This window comes from Balaenoptera borealis, assembly GCF_965194805.1.
Source record: "Balaenoptera borealis genome assembly, chromosome: 5".
NCBI lineage: Eukaryota > Metazoa > Chordata > Mammalia > Artiodactyla > Balaenopteridae > Balaenoptera > Balaenoptera borealis.
Window position 1 is genome coordinate 40,944,447 of NC_138862.1, and position 13,488 is coordinate 40,957,934.

Here is a 13,488-nt window from a genome sequence, read left to right on the forward strand (position 1 = left end):
GCTCCCCCTAGGGGTACAGTTGTTCAGACAACGTATTGCAGTCTACCTTGAGGAAGGAAGTCATCAGAGTAACAGAAAAGTCATGCAGTGCTTTCTCTCACCTAGAATTTTTATTTCATGTTTATTTAAAGAACTTTTAGACTGAATTAAAACAGATTTTTATGAGTGATCACTCTGGTACATACATAAAATAGGAAAACTATAAACAAACTTAATTGGCTAAGGTATATCTAAAACTTCTTCACATTCAGAAGCTTACTCTAGAATTGCTTTTCCTTTCCAGTCATCAGTGTCTATTTTTCTACACCATTTTGTCTTCGGTGGCATCAAAAGTGTTGGTGATGCAGCATTTCCTAAAATAATTAATAAAAGAACTAAAAGTCACTGGTACTGGGCTTTTAAAAGCTTAAGCTGGCTTTATAGTAAGTTCTGTTTAATCAACTTTTGGCTCCTGCTTCAGGGGTATTGTTAAATTAGATTAATTACCCTATACCCTTCCTATACCATCTGATATCCAAGAGTTAAGAGAGTGCTCTGCTAGTCTCCTGGATTTTATTCTGTGTCACCAGTATACCCTTTTGCACGTTTTCATGTTGTCTCCGAATGTCCGTGCATGCAGAATGACAACTACATCATGACCATTACCAGGCTGACATGGATTCAAAGATAGCATTGAATGTAAAACATAATCTGATTTCAGAGTTATAAAAATATGAAAAAATGTATCTTAGAATCAGTGAAATTAGGTACATTATATTGAACTTTCTACTTTATCCATCCTTACATTCAGCAAGTGGTAAAAATACCTGTTCTCATGGAGCTTGCATTCTAATTAGAGTCTGTATTCAAGTATTTAAAACTTCTTAATTTTCCATTCCATTTTTCCTTTGACACTTGTGCTCTTGGCAATCTATTCTTGAACTTTTACTTCAGCAAATATTTATTTAGTCCCCATTGTGTGCTAGGCACTAAGCTCTGGAAAAAAACATAATAAGCAAAAACAAAAAAGCCCCTGCTATTGTGCAGTTTAATTCTAGTGTAGAGACAGAAAGACAAGAAGTCAAACCTTTGTAAAGTTAAGAGTATTTTAGAAAGTGACAAATGACTTCAGTGGGAACTACTGAAGCGTTTTTAGAGTAGATGAGAGACAATACTTGACTTCTGTTTTAAATGTGTGAAATCATAACATTTGTGAAGGGATATATCCTTTTTCTTTTTTTCTTGTGAACAGGATTTCCATTCAGTTATCAAAATAATTAATCCCTCAAGGGAGAGTTAATGGTTTTGTATTGTTTTCTGTCTCCTACTCAAATTCTAAGGCCCACCCCTTCTCCTGTTTGTTTGTTTTTAATCTCTGCATTTCCACTACTTTTGTTGCTGTTGCTTCTTCCTACTCTGAATTTTCTTGGGCCTCTAAGTCCTGCCTCCTTGGAGAGATTTCACCTTCTGTTCCCATCTTAGCTTTATCTGGAGAATAGTCTTCCATTTTCTAACTGAACTGCTGCTGCTGGTGCTTTGCTGCTGGTGCTTCCCAGACATGTGCCCTAAGGGACCCAGGAAAGGCCAACACGTAGTCCATCATGTATACTCTTCTAAAACCTCACATTTGCTAAGTTTTGTGAATTCTCCAGGCTTTTGACTGACCTTTGATAACCCAGTGACAATCCCAATGTCACCTTTTGAATTTTTTAATACTTTCTACTAGTGCAAGCCCTAGTTCCCAGGTGGTACCTTTCTATCCATCTTTCATACAGCTTAAGATCATGCTCTTTCTCCTCTACAAGAAGTAGGACAAACACAGCGCTGCTCATACTTTAATGTACATAAAGATCACCTGGGGATCTTGTTAAAATCCAAGTTATGACTCAGTAGTTCTGGGGTGAGGCCTGAGAGTCTGCGTCTCTAACCTGCCCTGAGGTGACGCTGATGGTGCCGGTCCCTGATCACGCTTCGGGTTAGCAAGGGACTAACATTCTTTGCTGGGTTTGAGTTAATCGCTCATCTGTTCCCCCATCTACTCCCCTCCCATTTTCCAACTGTGAGTATCCCAGCTTGCCACTCTGTCATCTTGGGCAAGTTACGTAATTTCTGTGTCAGTTTTATCATTTGTAAAATGGGGATAATGATCGTACTTGCTGTATATAGGGTCATTGGTTTGGCATGGTTCTTAGAAAAATGATCAGGCTTAAGGCCTAAGGCAGGCCTGTAACCTGTCTGGTGAAATGTGTGGACTCTGAAGTCATACTATTCGGATTTCTGTTTTTCACAGTGAGATCAAAACCTACCTCTTAAGCTTATTCTGTTCTTCCATGAATTTCAGAATTCCTAAACCTTGAGTTGTTCAAGTAGAAATTATTAATTTTTCTTATCCACTGACTATATTTTTTCCTCTGCTTTATTCCAAGAGGAAACTTCATTCTTAGAGCCAGATGTTCCATATACAGATGGTATGGTCTCCAACTTAACGATGGTTCAACTTACGATTTTTCAACTCTACAATGGTGTGAAGGCATACCATTCAGTAGAAACTGTACTTCAAATTTTGATCTTTTCCCAGGCTAGTGGTACGCCATATGATACTGTCTCATATGCTGGGCAGCTGCAGCAAGCAGCAGCTCCCCGTAGCTCCCAGTTAGCCATGCCATCATAAGAGTAAACAACCAATACACTTACAACCATTCTGTACCCAGACAAGCATTCTGTTTCATTTTCAGTATAATCAATACATTACATGAGATGTTCAGCATTTTATTATAAAATAGGCTTTGTGGTAGATGACGTTGCCCAACTGTAATGTAAGTGTTCTGAGCATTTTTAAGGTAGGCATGGCTAAGCTATGATGTTTGGGAGGTTAGGTGTATTAAATGCATTTTCGACTTATATTTTCAACTTACGGTGGTTTATTGGGACTTAACCCCAGTGTAAGTTGAGCAAGATCTATGCTGGCTTCTAAGACCTTGCTTACTTGGCACTTGGCTTCCAGTAATTTTTCTTTACCTCAACACAAGAAGATGACACATTTCTTATATGATGCCCCTACCTCATTATTATTTTTAATCTGTTCATTGGTGAGCTTTCCATAGGCTCGTGATTGAATTCATACACTCCAAAATCCATTAATTTAATTAAATATTTTAGATTCCTAATGAAATGACAAAAATAATATAAAATTTGGAAAAAATTCCTTGTAAATGCTGTTTACTAGGATGAGGACTTATTAACAGTCGATTAACTGAATGTGATTAAATAGGGAAATGAGAGAGAGAGATAAAAGAGAGACCTTCCAGTGCTATCCAGTAATACGCCACTCCCCCTACCAGCTTGTAACAATAGGGGCTGGAGGAAATAGCAGGTGGTGGGGCGTTTGGTATGTGACCAATCTCATTTTTGTTGGTGCTTCTTGAAGATGCACTAGGTGTGCAGCAGAACCAACAGAACAGGAATCGTGTTATACCTACATTAAAAATGGGATGTATGGCTCTGCATGAGAGCATTCCTTCCACTGAGAGAATGACTGTATGACCCAAACTAAATGCAGCCTGCCCCAATACCCAGAGGTCAGAAAGTTTTGTAAAGTTTTGTCTCCCACTGTAGCTTCCTCATAATTTACTGCCTCATGGGCCATTCGTCTAACAAATCAAACTTATAAACTTTTACCTTCTCTGTTTGGGCTTGAAGGATTTGACAGAGACCTGTTTACCCATTAGTAAAAGAGCTCTCTGTTCTAAATACTCTAGGTAAAGATGAATAAAGAGACTAACACCAATTACCATCAGTTACATGGTAAGATAAGACAGTTTTTAAAAAAAGGATCAGTTATGTTCTTGCTGTGGTTGAGTCTATGGTATCTTCCATGAAACTGGAAGTGAAATTGTAAAGAAGGGACAACCTCAGGAATGTATGGAAGTAAAATATTGTATGGAGATGAAACTACTAAACTAAAAGTGTGTTGAAGGGCGATCAACAGCATATTAGCTCCAGGAAAATCCAAATCAGTGAAGGAAATAATTTTTAAAAATTAATTTTCAATTCATAATTATATACAGCTATATCTTATTTCAGTTTTCAGGATAAAGAAAAATTCCTACAGATGCAGGACTCCTGTAGAACGAACAGGATTCTCACAAAGGAAAGAATAAAATCAGGTCTGCAGTGAACTTCTTCATTGTAACAAATGCCAGAATAAATAAATAATGTCTGGAGTTTTTAAAGGGAAAAATATTATTTAATAATACAGCTGCCAGGCCCTATAGTCTATGAGAGAGGGCAACAGAAATAAATAGTCCAAATACTTGGAAAACAAACCAGCTACATCTTTTATCAGGAAAACAAATAAAAGAAGTATGCCAGCTGATTTAGAAGTGATCAAAACAAAGAATTTACACAGAGTTGTTACAGAAAAAAAATAGGACTGACCTGAAGAAACAAGTAAAAATTAGCACACTATTGTTAATATCGTTATTATGAAAATCCTATTAATATCAGAAATGATTCTGAAAAAAGAAAATACAAGTTTTAAATAAAAGCACACACACAATAATCAGGAACTAAAATCTCAGATTATGTTATTGATTGGATGGAGGTAAGGAAGATAGGGAGGAGTCAAGTATATTCTTGGGCATCTAAGCTGAAGTAACCACGTAGAGTAGTGCTATTCACTAAGTGAGCAATGATCATAGGGGGAAGAGGAGGATATAGAAAGAAGATAAGTTCCGTTCTAGACACAAGAGTTTTAAATATCTTTGGAATATCCAAGTACTGATGATGTGCAATAATGTTTAGTTTCATGGGTCTATATATGTATCTTCCTAATTTGTTTCTTTTTAATCCAAGAACATATATAATTTTTATTAATCAAGAGAAAAATAGATGTTATAAAGATTTTTGTTCACTTGTTTAATTTAGGGGAAAAAAAACAGAGAGACCCTGGAGTAGTCAACAAAATGCCAACCAAGGGGGGTGGGATGGGGAGGGTGGGAGGGAGGGAGATGCAGGAGGAAGGAGATGTGGGAACATATGTATATGTATGACTGATTCACTTTGTTATAGAGCAGAAACTAACACACCATTGTAAAGCAATTATACTCCAATAAAGATGTTTAAAAAAAAGCGTTACTGCTAGAGCTCTACAAATGTTTTAATGAGCCTACCTTGATCTCAGAGAAAACTCTATCCCCATCCTTTGGGGTCAGTGTATAAATCGCAAAGATCTTTTTTGTTCAGACTAGAAGTTGGCCTTCCTTAAACTTTTTTTCCTGGGACTTCACCCTATTTTTAAATCTGCTTGACCTTCCTTGGGGGAGTAGAGGAAGGAGGTGGGAGGAGGTAGGGGACATAAACTTCCAAACAGGAGGAGGCCCAAGGCTATCTTACTGCAATAGCATCTTAAAAGGAGCAAAAAATAATCAGCAGTAAAAGAACCAGCCACAACAGATCGTTATGCCCACCCTGTTTCACTGGGGCAAGTGTTGATCTCCCCTGAGAAGTTAGAGTATATATTCATCGTGGTCATAAGACCAGCACATCTCCCAGATTTTATTATTTTTAGCTAATAGGAATAAGTTTAGAACTATTAACATTCCACTAAAACCTTCTAAAAACTGGGATCATGTCCCATCCTCCCTAGGCTACTTGGAAGAAATTCCCCAAATACTTAATTTGGCAAATTCCTCATCTTGGTATTCAAAACCAACTTTGTATTGCTGGTTAAAAGGTTTTTAAATATAACCATATCAGCTTAAGAACAAGACGTAAGTGAGAAGCAGTTTCAAAATTGTGTTCCCATATTTTCTGCTTGAATAGAAGCTCTCCTGTCTCTGCACAACTCCATCTTGATTGCATATGACTTGCCCCACCTAAGTTTTTCCACTGTTACAGAGCACTAATCTATATTCTGTCTGTGGTTTGATAGTCTCTCCAACTACGTAGTTAGATTTGGTGGGCAAAGACTAACTTTCATCCTTTTGTTTCCAACACTTAGTAGTCTAAGTCCCCTAAGGGGGACTGGTATGTCTGCCAGTACAAAGGAAGGATAAATAAGTCCATAGACATTTCTATCTGATGTCTAGCCATTTCTTTCTTGTAAAAAAATTCTATTTAGAGATGTATTATCCTTGCTGAACTCTTAAAAAATAAGAAACAATGAGGTGTATTGTCTGAGGCTGTTTACTTCATGGTCCATTGGTTACCACTGTGTACAGTAAGATGGGGGAGACATCAATAAATGTATTCATGGGATGAAACCATCAAATGTTTACTTGTAGATTATACTTTGACAATGTGTAGGAAAAAAGAGAAACTGAAGTATGTTTAATTGTGAGAAAAGTATAAGGGAAAAGATTTCACTATCTGTGAAAGAAACATGTTTGACAAGTGTGCCACATATTTAGTACTGGGAGTAAGAGGGATTGATGTTAAAATTAAAGTTTCAGATTCTGAAATCATTTTGTAAAGATTGTATTCCTTAGATAAATCTTGTGTTGAAATGGGTAAAGCTTTGATATTTTTCCCTGGCATTTATCTTGAAATTATTACTCACAGTTAATAATTCTTATATATCACCACCTCAGAAATCTTTTCACTTTTTCTGTGTTTTTTTAAATAATTTGTTTGAGTAGGAAACACTTTACTTTGGTTCAACTGTTGAAGTTCTACAGTCACTTTGAAGAGATAAAAGACCCAGAATTATTTCAAGCATAAAATATATAATAAATAAACTTGAGATAGTTAAGCTCAAGGGACCAAGAGCAAGCCTCCAAAAGACAGGGCTGTTAACATCAGTAAGTTGCATATCTCAGAAAAGGCCGGTATACCTGGGCATATGGAAGAGCAGTCATCTCAAAAGAGATGAACATTGATAGTTATTCACACCATAGTATCCAACATAAATGAAGATCTTAATATCCTGAGTATCTTGCAGTCTGTGTGTTGTCAGGAGCAGACATATAAGTGCCTTTAAAGTCAGTGATAGGACTTAACTTTGAAATTAGTTCTAAAAGCATATCAGGATCATTGAGGCACTCATTATTCACTGAAAGCTGATTCTGTAGAGTGTCTTTAATACATAATAATTAGAATTATCAACATATTAGTGCTTGAAGTAGTTTATATTTTCCCAGATAAAATATTAGCTCAGAGAAAATTTAGCTGTAAAGAACTGTAGAGGATATTAAGTCCAATCTAATTTTTTAATAAATGATGAAACCAAAGACCAGAGAGATTCATTAATTCATTCATTCAACAGTGTTTACTGACGCTTAAGTAACTTGCTCAATTTGTAGCATAGCCCATATTGTGACCTGTTCTCTTGACTGACTCCAGTACTATTTCTGCTGAGTCGTATTTTACATTCAGCTCTCTGTGTAGGAATCTATGCTCAAATAAATCTTGCATATACTTTAATTCTGCTTCAGGGTCTATCTTAGAGGCTAGAACTGTAACAATAGCACTTCTCTGTTGGCCATAATATTTCATTACTTATTTAAAAATATTGATAGTAGGGCAGGGTTGTGCTTTCATTATCATGGCAACCACCAACTAATTTTGAAATCTGATTATACTCTCAGTTGATAGTTTTACTGTATTTATGATTGGCTTCTGCTTCAGAAAAAAACTGATTACTAATTTAAGTAACATTTACATTGTTACCTAAAATTTTTTAAATGTATAAAAATGCAATCAGGTTTATTAAACAGGAGACAATTACTCATATTTAAATATTTGTTTTTTTCAAAAGCCCCAAAAGAGGTATCTTAAATAGTTCACTAAGTACGTGATTCTAGTTATTTTAAAAAATCAAGTATGTGTAATTTATATGCATTAATGAATTTTTATAATTTTAAGACTGAGAGTCACTTTAGAAATTATTTAATCCAATAATCCCTTATTTTATAGATCAGAAAATTAAGCTCCAGTGGAGCTGAGGTTTATAGAAGCAGAAAAAGGGCCTAAATCCTTTTCTCAACCCAGCATTCTTTTCAGTATTCCCTAATCTATTATATGAAATGATGTAACCATGTGTTTGCAATAATGTATATGTCAAAAGAATAGGTTTAAAGAAACGTTTTTATTTATACTACCATCTTAAATGCTTCATGGTCTTAACATTTTAAAGCCTTTTCAAGACCACCTTATCCGGGAGAGGGAGGAAGAAGAAACTTTAGTTTGGTTACCTGAGTGATAGCAGATGAAGGCATCAACTAGAGTGCAAATTATAGAAATGGCAAGGAAGAAGCAGATCAGGAGATGTTGAAGAAAACTGCCATGACATTAGGATCAATAGAAGCAGATGAGTTTTATGTTTGATTCCAAACACAAACATAAAAACAAATAATACCTAAAACCAGGAATCCCCAGACTTCTGATATAATACCCATCCAGATTTTTTTTAAGTTTGAGCACATATCCCCAATATATGTATATTTGTTATTTATGTACATGCACTAATACTATAATACATTATAAAACATAAAAATACATAGTAAAATATTTTAACAGTGTAAGACTTTAATGACATCAGTATGACTGAATGTGCTTTATTTTTGAAAAATTTTTAACAGTTCATATAGTACTTCAAAGTCTGATTTTTTAAGTTCAGTTTGCTTTGATACTTGGTTTTAATAGTTGTCATAGGTGAAAAAGATACCTTTGGTAGATCCAAATGGAAAAATTTTTTTTCTAAAAGTTGATACTCAGTTTTAAATGCCTTCCACCAAATTTATAATTTTTTTAATAAAAAATTTGCAATTTTGCAACTTTTTGCAAATTTGCAATTTTTTGTTGCAATTTGACTACTAAATTTCTATTGTTGCTGAAATCAATCATTGTTTTCTTGAATAGCAACCATTTTTTAAACAAAATAACTCATTAAAATGCTCCAAATGAAGGATTTTTTTTTAGAATTTTAGAATTTTATTTATTTTTTTATACAGCAGGTTCTTATTGAAGGATTGTTTTAAACAGAAAATTCTAGTTTAAGTTTTTTAATGGCATAGATACAAGCATTATAGGTGGTATCGATTTTGGGCAACAACAATCATGTAATGATGTAAATACGTCCAAGCATCCATTTTAAATGATTTTCTCCTTAAGAACTTTCTTTTACAAAGCAGTAACTTTTTCACTGTATACTATTCCCTTTATATGAGCAAACTCAGAATGTTTATGTTTTCAAAAACATCAGGTAAATACTTCTTAGGAACTTATCACAGAAATGAACAGCAAATTTGTGAGAATTGTCTTTTCGTAAAAGAAAACTGCGTAACATCTTTGAATTTTATCACTTTTAAAGTGCTTTGCCATAAGATAACCGATGAAAATATAATAATAAAAGATATGATCATTCTCATTTCAAAGTACTGTAAAGATTTTACTGTATTTTAAGGCTTTGTTTTTATAAATTAACCATATTGAATACCTTTTGTATTTTTGCTTTGATTTGCTGCAGTAGCTTGCTTATGAATGAATTTGACATGTGGTATTTTATACTTTTCTTCTGGAATCTGCATTTCATTCAAAATAAGACAGATATTTCATAGTGCTTCTACTTACACAGATTTCTGTAAATTCCTATTCTGATTTTAAAAATTATTTATTGCGAATACATCTTCTCTGATATACCTTTCCTTTTCTGACTGTTTGAAGAAGCTTTTAACTACGTAGGAAGTAAGATGGCAACACTTAATTAGTAATGCAAGGCCTTCCTCCTATATTATGAGTACCAGAAGAGTGGAGTGGTACAGATTTTCAGTACTGCAGGAGAAAGTATTATGGATTGAGGTGACTAGTGGAGGCTTCTCTGTGGAAAAATAGTTAAAAAAGGATTTAGATAGGTTTACCAAAAGTTGTAGGAGAAAGAGAATGATACGAGAAAAGGCATAGGCAAGAAAGGACAAGATAAGTTTGGGAGACATGGAAGAGACCAGGCTGGAGAAAAGGAGTCATGATGTGCAATAATAGGTGAGTGAGTAGGTAGGTAAATCCAGAGGTCCTTAAATATGAAGTCGGGGCATTAAGAACTTTTATCCTATGATAAGCGAAAGGGTTCAGATCAAGTTTGTGTAATGGCCAGAACACTGACCTGCAGCTTCACAGACATGTTGTGGTGGCTAACTCTAAAGTGGCAGCAGGTGCGGGGAAGAAACATCTTCTGGAACTAAACGGATTCTGAAAGAAGAGTGAGGGAGTTACGTTTTCTCTCTGCCTTTGGCAAAGACACAGGATTGAATGTAAGTTTCTGAGGAAATTATATTTAGCACAGTGCAGTGGGTAAATAAAGGATGAGGTTAATATACAGGTCCAAATTTAATTAAGTAAACATTCTAAAACAACACAATATGAATATACTCTAGAAAAGATAAGTTGTAAATTCTATAGTGATTTAAGTGTTTCCTTTTTCACTTGGGAGGCTTTTAAATTGAATATCATCCAAAAAGCCACCATACTATTTAAGGAAAAATAAGCCAGAAGATACTTAGAAACTTTTCTTTCATCCTGTGTCTTTTTAAATAGACCAAAGTGAAATCTTTCTTTCATCTCTATTTCCTATCCAGAGTTATTTCCCCATAGAAATGGTCTCCAAAATATGGTGTACTTGACTCAAGGAGTGCACGCACACAAAAACCAAAACTTTCATTTATAATTTTTATATTAGAAAAATGAATTTAAGCTAATTTACTACTCTTTAATAGAAGGATTGGTAGGAGTACAGATATATAATTTACAGTGTAAACATTTATGAAAGTGCACTCCAAATGTAGGAGGGATTGGGTTTGCCAAAAAGTTCATTCAGTTTTTTCTGTAAGATGGCTCTAGTAGTTAGTAGTGCTTAGTTGTCTTTAACTTCATTTGAAACAATTTTGTTAGATTTTATTGTGACAGCTGTCATATCATCGTGTGTTAAAAAAAAAAAAAAAACATCAAAATTGGTGAATTTCTGTATAGCCATTTTAATATTGAAGATGGAAGAAAAAAGCAACATTTTTGGCATATTATGCTTTATTATTTCAAGAAAGGTAAAAATGCAACTGAAACGCGAAAAAAATTTTGTGCAGTGTATGGACAAGGTGCTGTGACTGATCAAATGTGTCAAAAGTGGTTTGTGAAGTTTCGTGCTGGAGATTTCTCACTGGATGATGCTCCATGGTCGGGTAGGCCAGTTGAAATTGACAGCGATCAAATCGAGACATTAATTGAGAACAATCAACGTTATACCACGCAGGAGATAGCCGACATATTCAAAATATCCAAATCAAGTGTTGAAGATCATTTGCACCAGCTTGGTTATGTTCATTGCTTTGATGTTTGGGTTCCACATAAGTTAAGCAAAAAAACCTTCTTGACCGTATTTCAACATGCGATTCTCTACTTAAACGTAATGAAAACGTTCTGTTTTTAAAACAAATTGTGACGGGCGATGAAAAGTGGATACTATACAATAATGTGGAATGGAAGAGATTGTGGGGCAAGTGAAATGAACCAGCACTAACGAAACCAAAGGCCGGTCTTCATCCAAAGAAGGTGACGTTGTGTATATGGTGGGATTGGAAGGGAGTCCTCTATTATGAGCTCCTTCTGGAAAACCAAACGATTAATTCCAACAAGTACTGCTACCAGTTAGACCAACTGAAAGCAGCACTCGACAAAAAGCATCCAGAAAGTCAACAGAAACACATAATCTTCCATCAGGTTAATGCAAGACTGCATGTTTCTTTGATGACCAGGCAAAAACTGTTACAGTGGCTGGGAAGTTCTGATTCATCCGCCATATTCACCAGGCATTGCACCTTCGGATTTCCATTTATTTCAGTGTTTACAAAATTATCTTAATGGAAGAAATTTCAATTCCCTGGAAGACTATAAAAGGCACCTGGAACAGTTCTTTGCTCAAAAAGATAAAAAGTTTTGGCAAGATGGAATTATGAAGTTGTCTGGAAAATGGCAGAAGGTAGTGGAACAAAATGGTAAATAAAGTTCTTAGTGAAAATGAAAAATTTGTCTTATTTTTACTTTAAAACCGAAGGAACTTTTTGGCCAACCCAATACAATCAAAAAGTATGCCAGAGTTGACTGTGGGGTAGGGATTGTTAAATATACAGATTATCAGGGTTTTCTCCTAGAAACCTTGATTCAGTAGGTTTGAATTGAGGTCTGGGAATCATTTTTTAACAAGACCTCCAAGTGTTTCTTATTTTCAGCCAAGTTTAAGAAATTAGCAATAGACCTATTTCACCATATCTTGACTTTAGGCCCAAGTCCAGTTCTAGGTCCCACAGCACTAATGGCTGTATGATTGGTGCCTCACCTATCCTAACACAGCGAGAAAGAAAGATTGTCCAAGAGCTCAGCAGCAGAGCTAAAGCCTAATCAGTGATTCATGGGCTGGCATCCAGCTCACCTTATTTCTTGTGCTTTGACTGGACCAAAAGCCAGCTTACAGTAGTTTAATTTGTATGGGCAGCAATATGTATGTCTAGAGTAATTTAGGAGTTTGTTTACCTTGAGGTTTGAAATCGATGATTGTTTTTAACCATGAAGTCATTGCCACAGATCATTACTATATTCCATGTGTTAAAAAATCATGGCTGATCAATAACTTTATACCATATTTTTATGAGTGCTGTAATATGCTGACACATGGAAATGTAGAAATTTATTTTACGATAAGGCAGTTGGGTGTCCTAAAATAAAATATTTATTCAGAATCTTAAAAAATAGAAAAAAAATAGCTAACATTTATTAAGTACTTATTCATTGTCCTAAGCACTTTTCAATACTGTGTATTATTTAATCCTTACAACAATCCTATGAAATAGGTGTTTTTAGTATCCGTTTTGTAGAGGAGTTAACTGAAGGAGCAGAGAGGTTAAGTAACTTGCCCATTTGGTTATAGGGTTTTTGTTTGCTTGCTTGCTCATTTTAATTTGGGAATTCCCTAAGTAACTTTTAGAAGATACTTACTTTCATGTTTTGACTTAATGATCCTTTGGCTTCTTTGAATGATTCTTCATCTTGAAACTTGATTTCTTCTACTGCCTTGTTCTCTTATAAAACAAAATCTCTTTCATGTATTTTAACAATGAATGAAAAGTGGCATATAGATATCACTTTGGAACGTTGAAACGATGAAAGAGCATGACAATTTAATAAAAGCAAAGTGTTCACTGCCACTTTGAATATGTAGCCTAATGATTCATCTGATAAATAAAATTTGTAAATATATATGGTTTTATCCTGAAGCTTCGCTTTATAACCGTTACTAAGTTTTTTATGTCTGAGGGATTTTTTAGCACAGAAAGAAATTCTGACAGTCGCTTGTATTTTAATTGATGTGCAGTTTATTCCAGTTTTTAGCATTGCCAATTTCAATATCTAGTTTTTTCTTAAGGCCTTAAGCTCAATTTATGCATTAAAAAATCAAATCTATCCATACCTTCACTAGGCCTTCAGTTAATCTTTTTAAATTATCAAATTAAATTCCATGAAACATTT

General features: G+C 34.7%; 1 protein-coding gene across 5 annotated transcripts in view; it reads left to right on the forward strand.

Moving 5' to 3' along the window:
- The window catches only part of ZNF654 (zinc finger protein 654), a 91,399-nt gene that overhangs the window by 59,919 nt on the left and 17,992 nt on the right, over window positions 1-13,488 (forward strand). The gene's annotated exons all lie outside the window — the stretch shown is intronic.